Here is a 16,020-nt window from a genome sequence, read left to right on the forward strand (position 1 = left end):
GAAATTTTAAATACAACCAAAACGACTTTCTGTTGACTGTTTTTTCCCCCCATTTATAACAGAACATCATCTATTCAAAAGTATATGTGTGCGGAAAAAAACCTCAAAACTATTAACAAGTTAACTTTTGTTTCATGCTGAGCTCAACAGCTGAACATTAAACACAGTATTACTGTACTGAGTGTAATTATTTATATTGTATATATGGGGGTTCTGCTAATTAGTGCCTTAGTCTTCTTGGCAATTGTGTGATATAGGCATTTATCTCCCACTGCCCATTAAAAAAAATAAATATCTTTCACTGAAATTAAATCCAATAATTAAAATGCTATCCATCCATCCATCCATCCATCCATCCATCCATCCATCCATCCATCCATCCATCCATCCATAACCACTATTCCAGTACAGGGTTGCAGTGATCCTGTTTTTCCTACCTTAGGAAGTACAGCGTACGAGGTAGTGGGCACCCTGAGCAGGATGCCAGTCCATTGCATGGTGTGCGTGCAATGCACACATGCGCACACACACATACAAACACCACACATACACGCACACACACACACACACACATACACGTGCATTATCTCCCATTCCCCTAGTTTTTCTTTGACTGAGTTTCATTTCTTTCATCAGTAAACATGCCTGATGTCCTGCATCCAGCGGTAGCCCGTCTGCATCCGGATCCCCTTTTCTAGTGTTTGTATGTGTGTCTCTGTGTGTGTGGGTTATGTTTATATAAGGGACCAAATGTCCCCCACAATGTGATAAAAACCTATTATTTTGACATCATGGGGACCATCGCATTTCCACACTTGTGTGTATGAGTGCCGCTTTTTCTTCACTCTTTGCTCCAAAAACATTCCTCCAGCATTCAGTTAAAGTTAAAATTGTGTCCCTTGTATTAGCCAAGGTAATGCACAATTAGTTAAGTGCATATTATAATGCATATTATAACAGAAGCCATGTAAATGCATCTGAATAAGAGAATCAGTCAAATAGATGATTAAACAACAGAGGTTTCCATTCTTTCTGGCTTTCTGCGATACTTCATGCCAAGTGTTTCACTCAGGTGTCTTCCTTTTCCTATTCGTAATTGTCAGTTTAAATGCAAACACTGTATCTGGGCAGATTTGGTTACATATGTGGGGTGTTTAGCTAATTGTTACTTTATGAATCGCATGTGTCTGTCATACTGCCGGCCACAATGAAACCATTTATCAATTCAGTGCACGAAACAAAATGTGACAGACACAAGCTGTTGTATGAATTCTCCACTAAGAAAAACCTTAATTATAAATATTAATAGCTGATCAATACCAGTCCCGCCACAAATTACATTTAAACCTATTTCAGCAAAATGTATTAGACTAATGTGTTTGAAATGTTGTGGTTCAAATGACAAATGATACACCACGATGTTTCATACACATTATTCCTGTGTCATAAGACTTGCGTAGTTGACTTTTACCACATCAGAGAAGTATAACACATGCATTTACACACCCATGGCAATTTAGAGACACTAGTTTACCCAAGGGTGGACATCGAACCCACAACCCAGCTGTGCTTCCTGGCTGTTTGTCAGCTGAGTCGTGACTCTTAAACCACACAATTTTACCCTGTAGAGTGCAAATAAATATTGTTTGTATGAAACTTTAATGCAGCAGGGAGTACACTTACTGGCGCAGTACCGTACTATCATAAACCTCATCCAGTCAACATATAAAACAGGACATTTTACTCTAACAAGTTCTTATATTCCCAGCATTTGTTTTTTCTACCTTGACAGATAAGAATAAGTCTCTGCCCCTTTACAAAGTGACAAGAGGCTCACTGACTACATGAACAGGCAGTTTGGTGTCTTATGTGACTGAAATATTTCCTCTTGCAGCTACAGCAGTGGTCTTATGTAGCTTACAGCAGATGATAGCCTAGTAGCTTCACTCTCTGAATTCCTCCAGCATTCAGTTAAAATTAAAATTGTGTCCCTTGTATTAGCCAAGGTAATGCATAATTAGTTAACTGCATATTATAATGTGTCAAACTCTACAAATCCATTCACCCAATCATCTCTTTAGTTTTGTGTCACTGTTTAAAAGAACGTCAAAACTATTGTGTGCTATAAAAATAAATAAAAATGTATGTGTTTTTTCCTGACATGTTAAACCACGTTATTTATATTGATTACGTTCTTCAAAGAGCTGAGGTTTAGTGTGAGATAGCACTTCCTGTCAGGACTGACCTTAGCTATAGGAAGAATAGACAGTTGCTCTGGGAAGTGAAATGATCATCGGTTTTCTCGGTAAGGGGAGCCTCCCAAGTAAAGCTTTGCCTTCGGCCCTTGGAAAAGTAGAGCCGGCCCTGCCCTTTGACACCTTTAGTTCTTTCAGGTGACCCTTTTTTTATCAATTAATGATTAAACTCTAGTTTAGGTCAAAATGTAAATTCTGTTTAGGATTAAAAGCCTGATTTCAGTAGTTTTTTGATGCCCCCGGGCTGAGTAGTGGGACGCCCATCACATTCTGTTGATGAAACTCCCTTTTGAAACAGAAATGTAATGCAGATATATTCACACAAGTCTCACAGCGCAATGCATTTCCTAGAGATGGAAGCAGCCTATTCTGAATTCTTCAGAGGGAACTGTGCACCAACCAGAAAGTAAGGACGGGTGATAAAGAATAAAGCAGCTACTGGTCTTTGATCAGGAAAACAGAATTCCACACACAATTTTCTGCCAATTACTATTCTCAGACGAAACCACATTTCATCAGAGTGGAGGCTGTTCCTGTCCGCAATGTTTTGAGCCAGAAAACCATCTTGTTGATTCACAGAACCACAATTTACGTGCAAATTCTCCTTTATAGGCATGTATTCTTTCTGAGACGACCATCCTTGATACCAAACCAATGCATAATGAAAATTTTACATAAATAAACATTTTGAAAGGAATAAAAATAAGCAATACCCACATCATCATGCCGGTTTCCGTTATAAATAGCTGAATTACATTAGGGTAGCTCAATGGGTAGCAGGTTTGCAACATAGCTGCTGAGTTGGGGTTTGTACCCCGCTGCTCTCTGTGCGCTGTGTTTGCATGTGTCGCTTTCAGGTACATACAACACGCCGTTAAGTTACATGGTTTCTCTGAATCACCCATAGCGTTTGTTGGCATGCGACCTACAATGGACTGGTATCCTCTCCAGGGTCCAGAGCTGCTGTTAATGGGTTGCTGACTGGGGAAGGGGCCCTATGCTGAGCTGGTGTCAGGGGGCTCCAGGATTTCTTAACTGTGCTGTGACTCTCCAAATGTGCCGAGAATCTATGCAAAGATTATACATCTCCAGAAGTTTCACTTTCTGCATTGTATACATATTTTTATAATTTTTTATTTAATTGATTAATTCTGTGTCCAGAAATTAATAACGAAGTTTGATCATTATTGAATGACTCTTCACCAAAAGAATTATCGTTAAAACGTGATGAAAAAATGTTCTTTTATTATTTTCTTCTTCCTTTGTGTGCCAAAATGGTGTCAGTACCTACGCTGAATTCTATCGCGACAATTTCTGACAAATGCCTCAGCTCCAGATGGCTTGTCAGATAAATTACAGAAAAATACATGCTTGGATTTCCCTGGATGAAGAAGTCAAATTACTATTCAAATGGGACTGTAAGTGTGGCGATTTCTTGAAAAAAATCTTTCTCGTTTCAGAACTGTACTGTATGATGGCTGTGTACTTTCAGCTAGGAGACAAACAGAACAGACAGAGAGGAGACAGAACATATACATATACATATATATATATATATATATATATATATATATATATATATATACACACAACTCTGGGACCCAGGTTCGAGTCTCCACCTGGGTCACATGTGTGCGGAGTTTGCATGTCGTCGTGGGGTTTCCTCTGGGTTCTCCGGTTTCCCACCACAGTCCAAAAGCATGGTGAGGCTCATTGGAGTTGCTAAAATGCCCGTAGGTGTGCATGCGTGAGTGAATGGTGTGTGAGTGTGCCCTGCGATGGGCTGGCCCCCCATTCTGGGTTGTTCCCTGCCTCGTGCCCATTGCTTCCAGGATAGGCTCCGCACCCCCTGCGACGCAGTAGGATAAGTGGTTTTTAAAATGGATGGATGGATGGATGGATGGATGGATGGATATATTCAAGTGTCATGTTTCAGGATTGTCTTTTGAAAAGAACAGAAAAACCAGATGCTGAAATTTATATTTTTTATATATACTAAAATATGTGTGGCATTTTTAGGATAGGTCTGTCGTCCTAAAGCATTTTATTTGCCTCACAGCTGCTTTTCCCTTCTGTAACACATGCATTTTGATGTATAATGTGTCTTCACGGTCGGGTCCTTTTTATGTTTAGCACGACGGTTGCACATTGCTTTGTCCTATCCTGCCCCTATTGACATCCTGTAATAAAATGCTAATAGCTCTCCTTTTACATTCTGTGTGCTTGTCAAGGCCTCACCGGATGAAGGGCAAAGCGTAGCTTTCACTGAGGCCTTAGAGGGCAGTGGCTAACATCAAACAGCTAGGGAAGGTGTCCTCAGGGCTCGCATCGGCTTTCTCAGGTTAGCACTAAGGCTAAAGGCCAACAGACTCTCTCTAATCACCCCCAAACACTTTCTAAAATGAATGCTTTCCAGCTGGCCTTCATCTGCTGTGGCTATAGGGGAGAACTTTGACAGTCTGGCATTTGCGTGATGAACACACTGACACCATTGTGTTATTGGATAAAATAAAGGGAAAATTTACATTAAAATGATTTATTTTAAAATTTAAATCAATACCATATGATATTAGTAAAGCCTATTTAAATTTTACAATTTTAATCTGTACCAGAATATTCCCAGGTTTTGTAGAATATAAATTTCTTGAATATTCGAATATGGTAGCATTTAAAGCCTTTTTAAAAATTATATTCAACTATATTGTTTGAACGCAAGTTTCCAGTGCCATAGGATGGCATACTTTCAGCAAACAAATGTCTTTATTGTGAAAACCTGAAACGATCAAGAGAAGGGAGCCTAAACTCTCTACCCTCATGCCCATAAAGTCATGTATCTGACCTTATTCAGCTGAGGTTCATAATACGAGGCATCGGCAGTCACTGGGCTGCTGATTGGTTCCCATGGTAACAAGAAAGATTGCTTGAATCCTGCCTGGCTCTATTATTCTGCGTCCTGCTGTCTCACACCAGCCTTCCCCTTACTGGGTTATAAACAACTGTGCAGGACCTGCCCTCATGGCACTCTACTGCTATGTTATATGGCACTAGTGGTCAGTCATACGCACTCATATGCCCACTGCAGTGTAAGGAGATGGGAAAGGGGAATGCCAGTCTAGGACATGGACATCTATCGCATTGCCGTAAAGCAACAAAGCAATAAAATTGTAATAAGCATTATAGTTTGGATGGATAATTTATTCTTTTTGCTTGTTTGTATAAATAACATCAGTAACAATTTTGATTAATGGTACAGTGTGGCACCTCAGCTAGTGTACACGCCAGCCTTGTGCCCTGTGCTGATGAGGAAGGATCCAGGCCCTCCACTATCCTGACCAGAATATGTGGTTAGAAGATGGATGGATGGATGGACATCACAATACAATGTAATGACAAGAAGACCCAGTGGGCGGCACTATTGCCTCATACCTCCAGCATTGGGGGGTTGAATCCAGTCATTGTCGTGTGTGTGGACTTTGCTTGTTCTTCCCATGTTGTGTTGATTTCCTCTCACAGGCTAAAGACTCAGTTAGGTTCATTACTGTCTCTGAATTCAATTCAATTCAATTTAAATAATCTTATTTGTCCATGAGCTGCAATTAAAGAAAACTTGCACTTCAGCGGGATTCAAACCCACACCTCTAGAGAGACCAGAACCTAAACCCAATGCATTAGACCGCTTGGCCACGCTACCAGAATGTGTTTCAGTATGAGATTGTATTTGTAGGTGTATAACCTGCAATGGGCTAGCATCCTCTACAGAGACATCCTGTACCCCCATGTCTTATGCCGCCAGAGGTAGGCCCCAGTTTGCCCTGTGATCCTGTACTAGATAAGCAGTGGGAAGCGTGGATGTGGAAAACACATTTCTAAACAAGTCATAGATCATGAATGTAGAGTCTAAGCGCTCTGCTTTGTATTGCTTTTGTATTTCTTGAATATTTGAATAGTTCTGATCAAGAAAGGCCGAAAGGAAAAATACTTTCTTCTACAGATATAAAATTGATAGTTTCATTCCTGTGTTTAGATGAATGGGCCGCTTTTAGAATGGTCCACTTTTAACAATTCCATGCATGAATTGCATAGCATTTGAATGCAAATTGTGCTGTTTATGATTTCTGTTTATCATTGTTTATACCTCTACTTTACCTTTGGTCTAAATATTACAATTGTTTCAGATCACATACTACACGGTTACAGATATCAATGGCAGAGGAATATTTTCCCAGAGCCATTCAAAGTTACAAATGAAGAGTTCAGATGCAAAAACCGCTAAATGCCACCTCCGTAAACAATGTTGAATGAATGCTCTCCACACGTAGTATATGTAAATCAAATGATTTGCTAAATACCACTCTCTTTCATTTCATTTTCGCCCTCCACCCCTTCCGGGGTATGGGCCGCCAAAGGTAGATCTCCAGAGGTTTCTGTCCTGGGCCATTCTTTCTAGTTGACTCCAGGTGTAGCCCATCCTTGTCATTTCTGCCTCGAGGTCTCATCTCCAGGTGTTTCTTGGACGGCCTCTCTTCCGCTTGCTTTGGGGGTTCCATCTGAGAGCCTGTCTGGTCATGTTGGTTTGTGGTTTGCGGAGGGTATGCCCTATCCATCCCCATCTTCTCTTCCAGATTTCTGCTTCTACTGAAGGTTGGTAGGTCTTTTCCCATAGGTTGGTGTTACTGATGGTGTCTGGCCAGCGGATGTGGAGAATCTTTCTGAGACAGGTGTTGATGAACGTCTGGATTCTTCGGATGTTGGTTTTGGTTGTCCTCCAGGTTTCGGCCCCGTACAACAATACTGACTTCACGTTGGAATTGAACAGACGGATCTTGGTGGTCAAGGTCAGTTCTCTGGAAGCCCAGATGTTCTTGAGCTGGATGAAGGCGGCTCTTGCTTTGCCGATCCTTGCCTTGACGTCTGTATCTGTTCCACCGTGCTGGTCGATGATGCTGCCCAGGTAGGTGAAGGACTGTACCTCCTCCAGGGAACTTCCATTCACGGTGACTGGGTTGTTGCTGTTGGAGTTGGTCTTCAGAATCTTGGTCTTCTCCGTGTGGATGTTGAGTCCAACCTGTGATGATGTGGTTGCCAGCACATTGATCTTCTCTTGCATCTGCTGCTGACTGTGGGAGAGAAGAGCGAGATACCACTCTCTGCCTCATCTTAAATATTTATTTGTTGGCAGATTCCTTTAACCACCACTAACCTTTCGCAACAAAATCCACTATGTTCCGAGAGCCAATCAGAACGCACGATCGAATCGTGACTTCAAGTATTTTCGCTGCGCTGAGGAGTCGGGTTTTTGTAAACAGTGTTCTTGTGACTTTAAAATCGAACATGGAATACGACGGCATGGATGAGCCTGTCCTAATGACAGCAAATGGATAAAGAAAACATCATCACCCTCAAAACTCTGCCCGTTATAAGGCGAAAGAAAACCGATACAGTGGAAATGGCTTGATTGCAAGTATAGCATGCATTCATGAAAATTTTTTCTGCGCTACTGTTGCTCTCACGGAAATGGACTTATCATACATCAATCAACAGCTCTATTACACCTGCAATAAAGTCAAACAAGATGCCATTCTTCTGTCTCATACAGTATGGATGTTATGCCATGCAAATGGAGGTGGCAACAAATGAAGGCTAAAGAGAAGAGACGACAAAGAGATGTGTCGATCAAGCATATGGTTTTAAAAGATAAAACATCGGTTCCTGTCATGTATTTTGTTTTGTTGAATTTTTTGTGTATTGTCTGTTCTGTTGTTAAAATAAATGTACTGCCATTTTGTGCCATTGTAGCTATATCCTACTGTGTGAATCTTTTTCTCAATCTTTTTATCATATATTTGGGCCCTTTGCCTTCATTCATACTGGGCAGAAGAGTGACTGCAGAGAAATTGGGTAGGATGAGCTCACGATCACAGGTCCCAACCGAAAATGATTATGGAACATGGGTATTAGTATGAATGAACCTACCTCCCCCCACCCAATTGCTTGTGCATGCTGTCATTAATTTCAGTGTTCCCAGTTGCATCTTAAGTGATTTTGCAACTTTTTCCTATGTCTTTGTGGACGAGGTGGATTTAGAGGTTTTTGCGAGAAAAGAACCTGTCGATTTAGCTGATTTTGACACAAAAGAAAAAATTATTTGTTGAAAAGGACTGAATTGGCTGAAGTTACATTTCTGAAAAAAAAATCACTAACTAATATCCTTATCATTGCCTTATCAAATTAAGTGACTGAACTTAAAAATAGGTGCCCAATAAAAAATGTTCTTTTAACAGTGGTCAGGTGTATTTAGAGGGTTTTGCATCTAAACTCTTCAAATGTATGCATTTTGAAGGTTACACAGGCATCCGCCCATCCATCCATCTCCTGACTGCGTATCCTACACAAGGTCAGGGGGGTGCCAAGGGAGATCTGGATGGCCGCCCGTGTGACATACGGCACAAGGCAGGGGGACACCAGAGGAAGGATGCCAGTCCGTGGCAGGACACGTAAACACAATCCCACAGCAGTTACTCGGGCAACTCCCATCTGATAGAGTCATTAAAGAGGCGGACATTTCAGTCCCAGAAAGCAAAAATCCAAACCATGATTTTGTTTCAACCAACCAGTTGAGCATAAAGAGTCACAGTCACAGAGAACTCAGCTGGCTGGTTGAAACAAAATCTTGATTTGGATTTTTACTTTCTGGACCAGAAATGTCCTCCTCTAGGGTTTCTTATAAGAAACTTAATGTATACTTTGCATAACCATGGTTAATGAATGACCTGTGAGAAGAAGATAATTTTGGCAGATGAGCCCCTTTTCACATATTATGCTAGACAATGCGAGACATGGAATCTGTAGTATACATATTGTAACTGGCACCACAAAGGAGGAAATCCCTGCTTGGGACTAGCAGACGGTCAAAGCAGGGGTAGCTGGACCATGTGATAAGGTCACCCACCCATGTCAGACAACATGCATCTGTTCCCTGAGGGACTATGTGTGGCTACCTATAAGGATTTGCCTCATCATGTATCCCATGTGCTTTAAAGCACACAATAGCCTGGAGGGCTGCTTTTGAAGGAAACAAGCTTCCCCTAAATCATTTGCTGGCTATATCCCGGGACAATTTCAGTGTTCATATGGGAACCCAAGTCTGCCAATGTGTGCATCTCGTAGCATGCGTCTGTCCATCTTAATGCTGCTGTTTTTATTTTTAGACTTTCCACAAGGTACGAATATGCATATTTCAAAGTACCCACTACCTTGCCTCCCCATGAAAGCTGATTTAAATTTTAATAACATGCTAGCCAGCACAATATCACCCTGTCTGGACAGAGATGAATGTTTTAATGCAAGCACTCATCCGTTTGCCCTTAGTGATTCCACTACGGGTGCAGCCGCATTAAATGTAGTTACTTGCAATACCTGTACATTGTTGAATAGTAGGCTAGCACTGCCATAGTGCTGTATGGCTTGATTTGACGCGCTTGTGTAAAGCTACATGCACATAGGTATGCTCTATATTACAGCATATGTAAAATCCTTCAGAAAAAGTATTGCTTTAGAATGACTGATTTAATGTACTGTATGCACACACCGCCGAATCCTTTCAGGAAGGCAAATGATCAGGCCTGAGAAAGTTATAACTGTCTGTCAGCGTAATATTTTGCATTAGTAAGTTTAGCAACTGCTTTGCGTTCAACAAACCCAGCTAGCTAGTGTCAGTGACCTCCCTCAAATTCACATTCAGGTTCATACAATTCTTTTCAAACATTAATCTAAATTGGAAGTGACAATGATCATTATAAAGTAGAATTATAACTGGATAATTGACCTATTAATACGCAGTGCACATCAATAAAGAGATGGACGCAGGAGATGCATCTGTAATATACTGCAGGATATGATAAAAATGGTGCGTTGATTTAGCTGGACCACACAAAACTGTGCTAGTTTTGCGTTATGGATTTATTTGCAAAAGTGTGTAATGCATTCTTCCCTAAAGCAATTTAATACATTGGAAGAAAGCAAAAAAAAAAAAAAAAAAGAAAAAAATCAATAATGGTATTGAGACCCACAATCGGATCTGGAATCTCCAGTGTAACTTTCCATTAATTGAACTATTTTTAGCACATGGTAAGAACAGTTTAATGACTGCTAATATAATATACTTTCTGCCTTCTTTTATTTTGCCATGCAAAAAGAGACCGCCAAATAAATGAATGTAAGTGTTGCAATGTGAAGGGGAATCATGGTTGTGGTGAATCTTACATGTATGCTACTAATGAAAGGTTTATTGTTTTGTAAACAAACTTTATTTTCTTACATTGTCAGACTGCGGAATGTGCCCATGGTCACCAACTGGCATGTGTTACTATGACTGGCAGCACCATGCTTTGCAAAATACAGAAAAAATCCCTTTGTTGCACTTTCTTAATATATAATCTGCATAACATACAGTGCCACTCAAAAGTTTAGACACACTTATCCATATAAAGGTTTATTTGTACTATTTTCTGCACTGCTGAAAACACATCAAATCTCAATGGGAGAAAAAAATCATGCTGAATATCAATATTGATATGGACTGGGTAATGTGTTAGGAACGAGGATGGCCATTGTTTGATGGAAATGAAAATGATCAACCTACTTGACAATGCCGGGACATGCTCCTAATGAGACAATGGATTGTGTCCTGTGGGATCTCCACCCAGATCTGGCCCAGGGCATCACTGAGCTCCTCGTCAGGCTGAGGTGCGACCTGGCAGCGTCAGATGGACCGAAACATAATGTCCCAGAGGTGATCTACTGGACTTAGGTCAGGTGAGCGTGGGGGGCAGTCAATTGTATCAATTCCTTCATCCTCCAGGAACTGCCTACATACTCTTGCCACATGAGGTCAGGCATTGTCATGCACCAGGAGGACCCACTGCACCAGTTTAGGGTCTGACTATGGGTCCAAGGATTTCATCCCGATACCTAATGGAAGTTAAGGTGCCATTGCCTAGCCTGTAGAGGTCTGTGCATCCCTCCATGAATATGCCTCGCCAGACCCTCACTGACCCACCGCCAAACTGGTCATGCAGAACAATGTTACAGGCAGAATAACATTCTCCACGGCTTCTCCAGACCTTTTCATGTCTGTCACATGTGCTCAGGATAAACCTGCTCTCATCTGTGAAAAGCACAGAGTGCCAGTTATGGACCTGCCAAGTTTGGTATTCTATGGCGAATACCAGTCGAGCACCACGGTACCGGGTAGTGAGCACAGGGCCCACTAGAGGACGTCAGGCCCTCAGGCCAACCTCATGAAGTCTGTTTCTGATTGTTTGGTCTGAATGAGACGTTCACACCAGTGGCCTGCTGGAGCTCATTCTGTAGGGCTCTAGCAGTGTTCATCCTGTTCCTCCTTGCACAAAGGAGCAGATACTGGTCCTGCTGATGGGTTAAGGACCTTCTACGACCCTGTCCAGCTCTCCTTGAGTATCTGCCTGTCTCCTGGAATCTTGAGACTGTGCTGGGAGAGACAGCAAATCTTCTGGCAATAGCACATATTGATGCACCATCCTGGAGGAGTTGGACTACCTGTGCAACCTCTGTAGGGTCCAGGTATCGCCTCATGCTACCAGTAGTGACACTGACTGTAGCCAAATGCAAAACTAGTGAAAAAAACATTCCAGAAAGATGAGGAGGGAAAAATGTCAGTGGCCTCTACCTATTAAACCATTCCTGTTTTGGGGGTCGTCTCATTGATCCTAGTGCACCTGTTGTTAATTTCATTAACACCAAAACAGCTAAAACTGATTAATAACCCCCTCTGATATTTAATTTATCAGATCAATATCGCAGAAGTTTAATTGACTTGATGCTATACTCTGATTAAAAAGTGTTCCTTTAATTTTTTTCAGCAGGGTGTGTGAGTGTGCGTGTCTATATATATATATATATATATATATACACACACAGTACATTTTTCAGTAAAATGACTTAGCACTTGCCTTTTTATTCTGCTACTACTGCAGTGAATTATAGGACTCATCATGGTTTTATGCATTTTATACATGGTTTATACATTTAAAGGCAAATTCTCATGCCAGTGAATTCAATTTCAAGTTCAAGCTCATTTTGGTTTATTATGCAAAAGTGGGGCGATTAGCAGTTAATGCCAATTTTATGCATTTTATGCAATGCAAATAATTTTCATGTCATTTGTTGCTGCATTGCTTGCATGTTGGATTTACACTTACGGTGTTTTTCAGACAGTGTTATCTGGAGTGACTCTGGGAAACACTACAGCAACAGTAAACAACAACATTCAGGGACAGTGTGGAAAGCAGCAGAATCACAGCTCTATATTTTAATCTCTGGTGTGACAAAAAACAATTGGCAAACTATTTTGTAACTGTCTTGAACCTGAGGGCACTTTGCGGTGTGCTTTGTGAGCTAACAAATCTCCCATTTCTCATTAAAGGTGATGGTGGAAAAGCCCTCTGTAAGTCAGACACCGGTACAGCTCCTGTGACAGGGCACACAATGGCTTTAATGAAACAGTCAGAGGGCAGATTTCCCCAGACACTGTGAACTGCACACACAAACACACCTCTGGGGATTGTTGGAATGGGGGATTTAACTGATCCGCACCGATGGAGTCGGCTGCTGAAGTCTCTGACTGGGAACAGCCATGGAAACAGAGGCTGCCATTTGGAGATTGTGTTTTGTCGGTCATTTGAATTTTAAGTAACTTTTTACAGTTTAACAATGCATTGGCCACCTGGCAGCCAAAAAAATGCCTGTAATGAACTGTGACAGTACAATGAATACATTATACATCTCCCTAACATGAGAACAGCATAACAATGGATGAAATGCCTCAAGATTACTTAAAAAGTTGCCTAAGTTCTGGATTGGGTTGTATTAAAAATTTTTATTTTTTTCCTAGGATAATTAAATTTTTGATAAAAACTGAAGAATTAAACATGCATATAACTGGCCGCGCCTAGCTATGCATTAAACAGTGATTAAGTAACAAATAACAAACCTGCATTGCACCTCCAATGTGCTATAATCATTGATATGATTACAGGACTGTGTGTGTGTGTGTGTGGATTAGGTTTATAGTACATTGTGATTATATTACCATTCTTCCGGGCCCCTCAAGGGTTGGTGAACTATTTTGTTTGCTTACTTATGGGTAAGGTTAGGGCTGGGTAAAGGTTAAGGTCATCATGTTGGGATTAGAATTTCCCCCAGAGAAATGAATAGAGAGTCCCCACAAAGATATAACTACAAACATGTGTGTGTTTGTAATAACACACATATACATACATACACACACACACACACACACACACACACACACACACACACACACACACTTTTAAAACCACTTTCAAGAATAACCCCCCAAACATTTAAACCAAATCTGCCTAATTATAGTGTTTTAATTTAAACTTCCTAATTGGGTATTTACATGGTCTCTGTGAGGAACTAAAATCCCATACAGGTGCATGTTCATCCATCCATCCATCCATTTTCCAAACCACTTATCCTACTGGGTTGAGGGGGGGTCCAGAGCCTATCCCGGAAGCAATGGGCACGAGGCAGGGAACAACCCAGGATGGGGGGGCCAACCCATCACAGGGCACACTCACACACCATTCACTCACAAATGCACACCTAAGGGCAATTTAGTAACTCCAATTAGCCTCAGCATGTTTTTGGACTGTGGGGGGAAACTGGAGTACCTGGAGGAAACCCCACAATGACATGGGGAGAACATGCAAACTCCACACACATGTGACCCAGGTGGAGACTAGAACCCAGGTCCCAGAGGTGTGAGGCAACAGTGCTAACCACTGTACCACCATGCTGCCCCCGGTGAATGTTCAATATATCAGTAAATGATAGGTGTTTATACAGTACTGTGCAAATGTCTTAGGCAGTCAAAGAAAATGTTTGATGCTGTTCATCTGAGTAGCAAGTATATATTTGCTCAATGATCAGCCAGAAAAATATTAATACCTCCACCAAAATTATGAATAACTAAATTATATTGACTATCTTGTAAAAATGGTACTTGTCAAGGTGTTAGTATATTAGATGGCAAGGTAACATTGGGCAGTCCTAGATGACATGTTCAGTGCAGCAGAAATTGGCAGGGATAAAGATCTGAGTGACATTGACAAGAACCAGATCATTACGGCCAGGCGACTAGGTCAGAGCATCTCCGAAAGGGCAAGACTTCTGGAGTGCTGCATTCAACATGCGACTACAAGTACAGAATGTACGTTTAATATATCCCAGACCTCGACATGCACCGTTTTTATGAGATAGTCAACGTACTATCATGGGGAAAAAATGTCCCCACAATGGCAAAATAACAGGTTTTTAATCACATAACCCACACAAACACCACATAGACACACACATACTATACAAGCACCACATAGATAATGTACACACAGACAGACACACACATGCAAACAACACACAGACACACACTTAGAATAGGGGGTCTGGATGCAGACGGGCTACAGCTGGTTGCAGGACATCAGGCTTGTTTACTGATGAGAGAAATAAAACTCAGCCAAGGAACGACTAGGGAAATCGGTAGAGATAAAGTGAAAGAATGTGCGTGTTACTTGATTTTCACCTTCAATCTCCTCCAAGACAATTTCCGAAAAAGAATTGAAGGGGAAAAAAAAACATAGAATTCTGCTAAGGTTTGGACAACTAAACATTCCTCCCTGAAATCTTCAAAGAAGGTGAGTGCGTAGTACTTCTGGGGGCCGTGGTGACTCTCTGAGTAGCACTGTTAACTAACACCTCCAGTACTGAGGGTTTAATTTCTCTGTGCGTGGACTTTGGATGATCTCCGCATGTTGTGCCAGATTCCTCTGGGAATGCTGGTTTGCTCCTGCAGTCCAAAGACATGCTCTTAGATAAACTGGTAACTCTAAAATGCTCATAGTATGTGTCCCTCGTGATGGACTGGCATCCTGTACAGGATAATCCTCTGCCTCGCTCCATGTTTTGTCTGATGTCAGACAATATATTGATGATGGCGGAGAGAACCCAGGGTACAGTGATCTTACTATGACAGAAAGCCAAAGCAATCAATTGCATCAGTACAATTAATGATTCCACACATGGATTCACTGCTCACTGCTGCAGGCCAGCTCTCTGGATCCAGATGGTGATCTAAAAGCAAGGAACCCAGATTAGGTGGAAGTAGAGTAATGAGAGCTCAAAAAAGGGGCCGTGTGCAGTGCTGATAGTTATACCGGTGTAGACTTAACCAGGCATGATATATGAAAGCCCCGGTTAAATTAACTCTGTTAGAATGATGAAAAATATTGAAGCTGGAAGATACATATGCAAGAAGGAGGGAGACCTTAGAAGATCAAATGCAAAACAAAGTGCGGAAGAGTGAATATTGCTGATCGAATGTAATGTGAGGCTTTCTGGCTCAAAAACAGACTGAAGAAGCAGAGCTTTTACTCCAGACCTATACATAGAATGGATGTGTGAATCCTGGACATAAGCAGGCAAATAATTCCATTAAACAGGATGTAAATATGTAAAGGCTGTACTACATTTGCATACACAACCTCTGTTATATTCCGTAAATGAAAGAGACCTTTCATACACTCCTAATGTAAAAATTAACTATGACTGGACTTAATCGCAAGGGGTTTTATTTATTTAATTTAAGGGACACCTGCATTGATCCAGCCCCCTCCAGATTAAACCCATAGTAGCTATGTCTGAATGA

The 16,020-nt window shown here is 41.2% G+C and overlaps 1 long non-coding RNA gene across 1 annotated transcript in view; it reads left to right on the forward strand.

Annotated features, from left to right (window-relative positions):
* The window catches only part of LOC125721209 (uncharacterized), a 47,266-nt gene extending 36,187 nt beyond the window's left edge, over positions 1 to 11,079 (forward strand). The window contains exon 7 of the long non-coding RNA XR_007385723.1: positions 10,961 to 11,079. This is a non-coding gene — a long non-coding RNA (uncharacterized LOC125721209). The remainder of the gene's footprint in view (positions 1 to 10,960) is intronic.
* Positions 11,080 to 16,020: the final 4,941 nt, after the last annotated feature.

This window comes from Brienomyrus brachyistius, unplaced genomic scaffold, assembly GCF_023856365.1.
Source record: "Brienomyrus brachyistius isolate T26 unplaced genomic scaffold, BBRACH_0.4 scaffold32, whole genome shotgun sequence".
NCBI lineage: Eukaryota > Metazoa > Chordata > Actinopteri > Osteoglossiformes > Mormyridae > Brienomyrus > Brienomyrus brachyistius.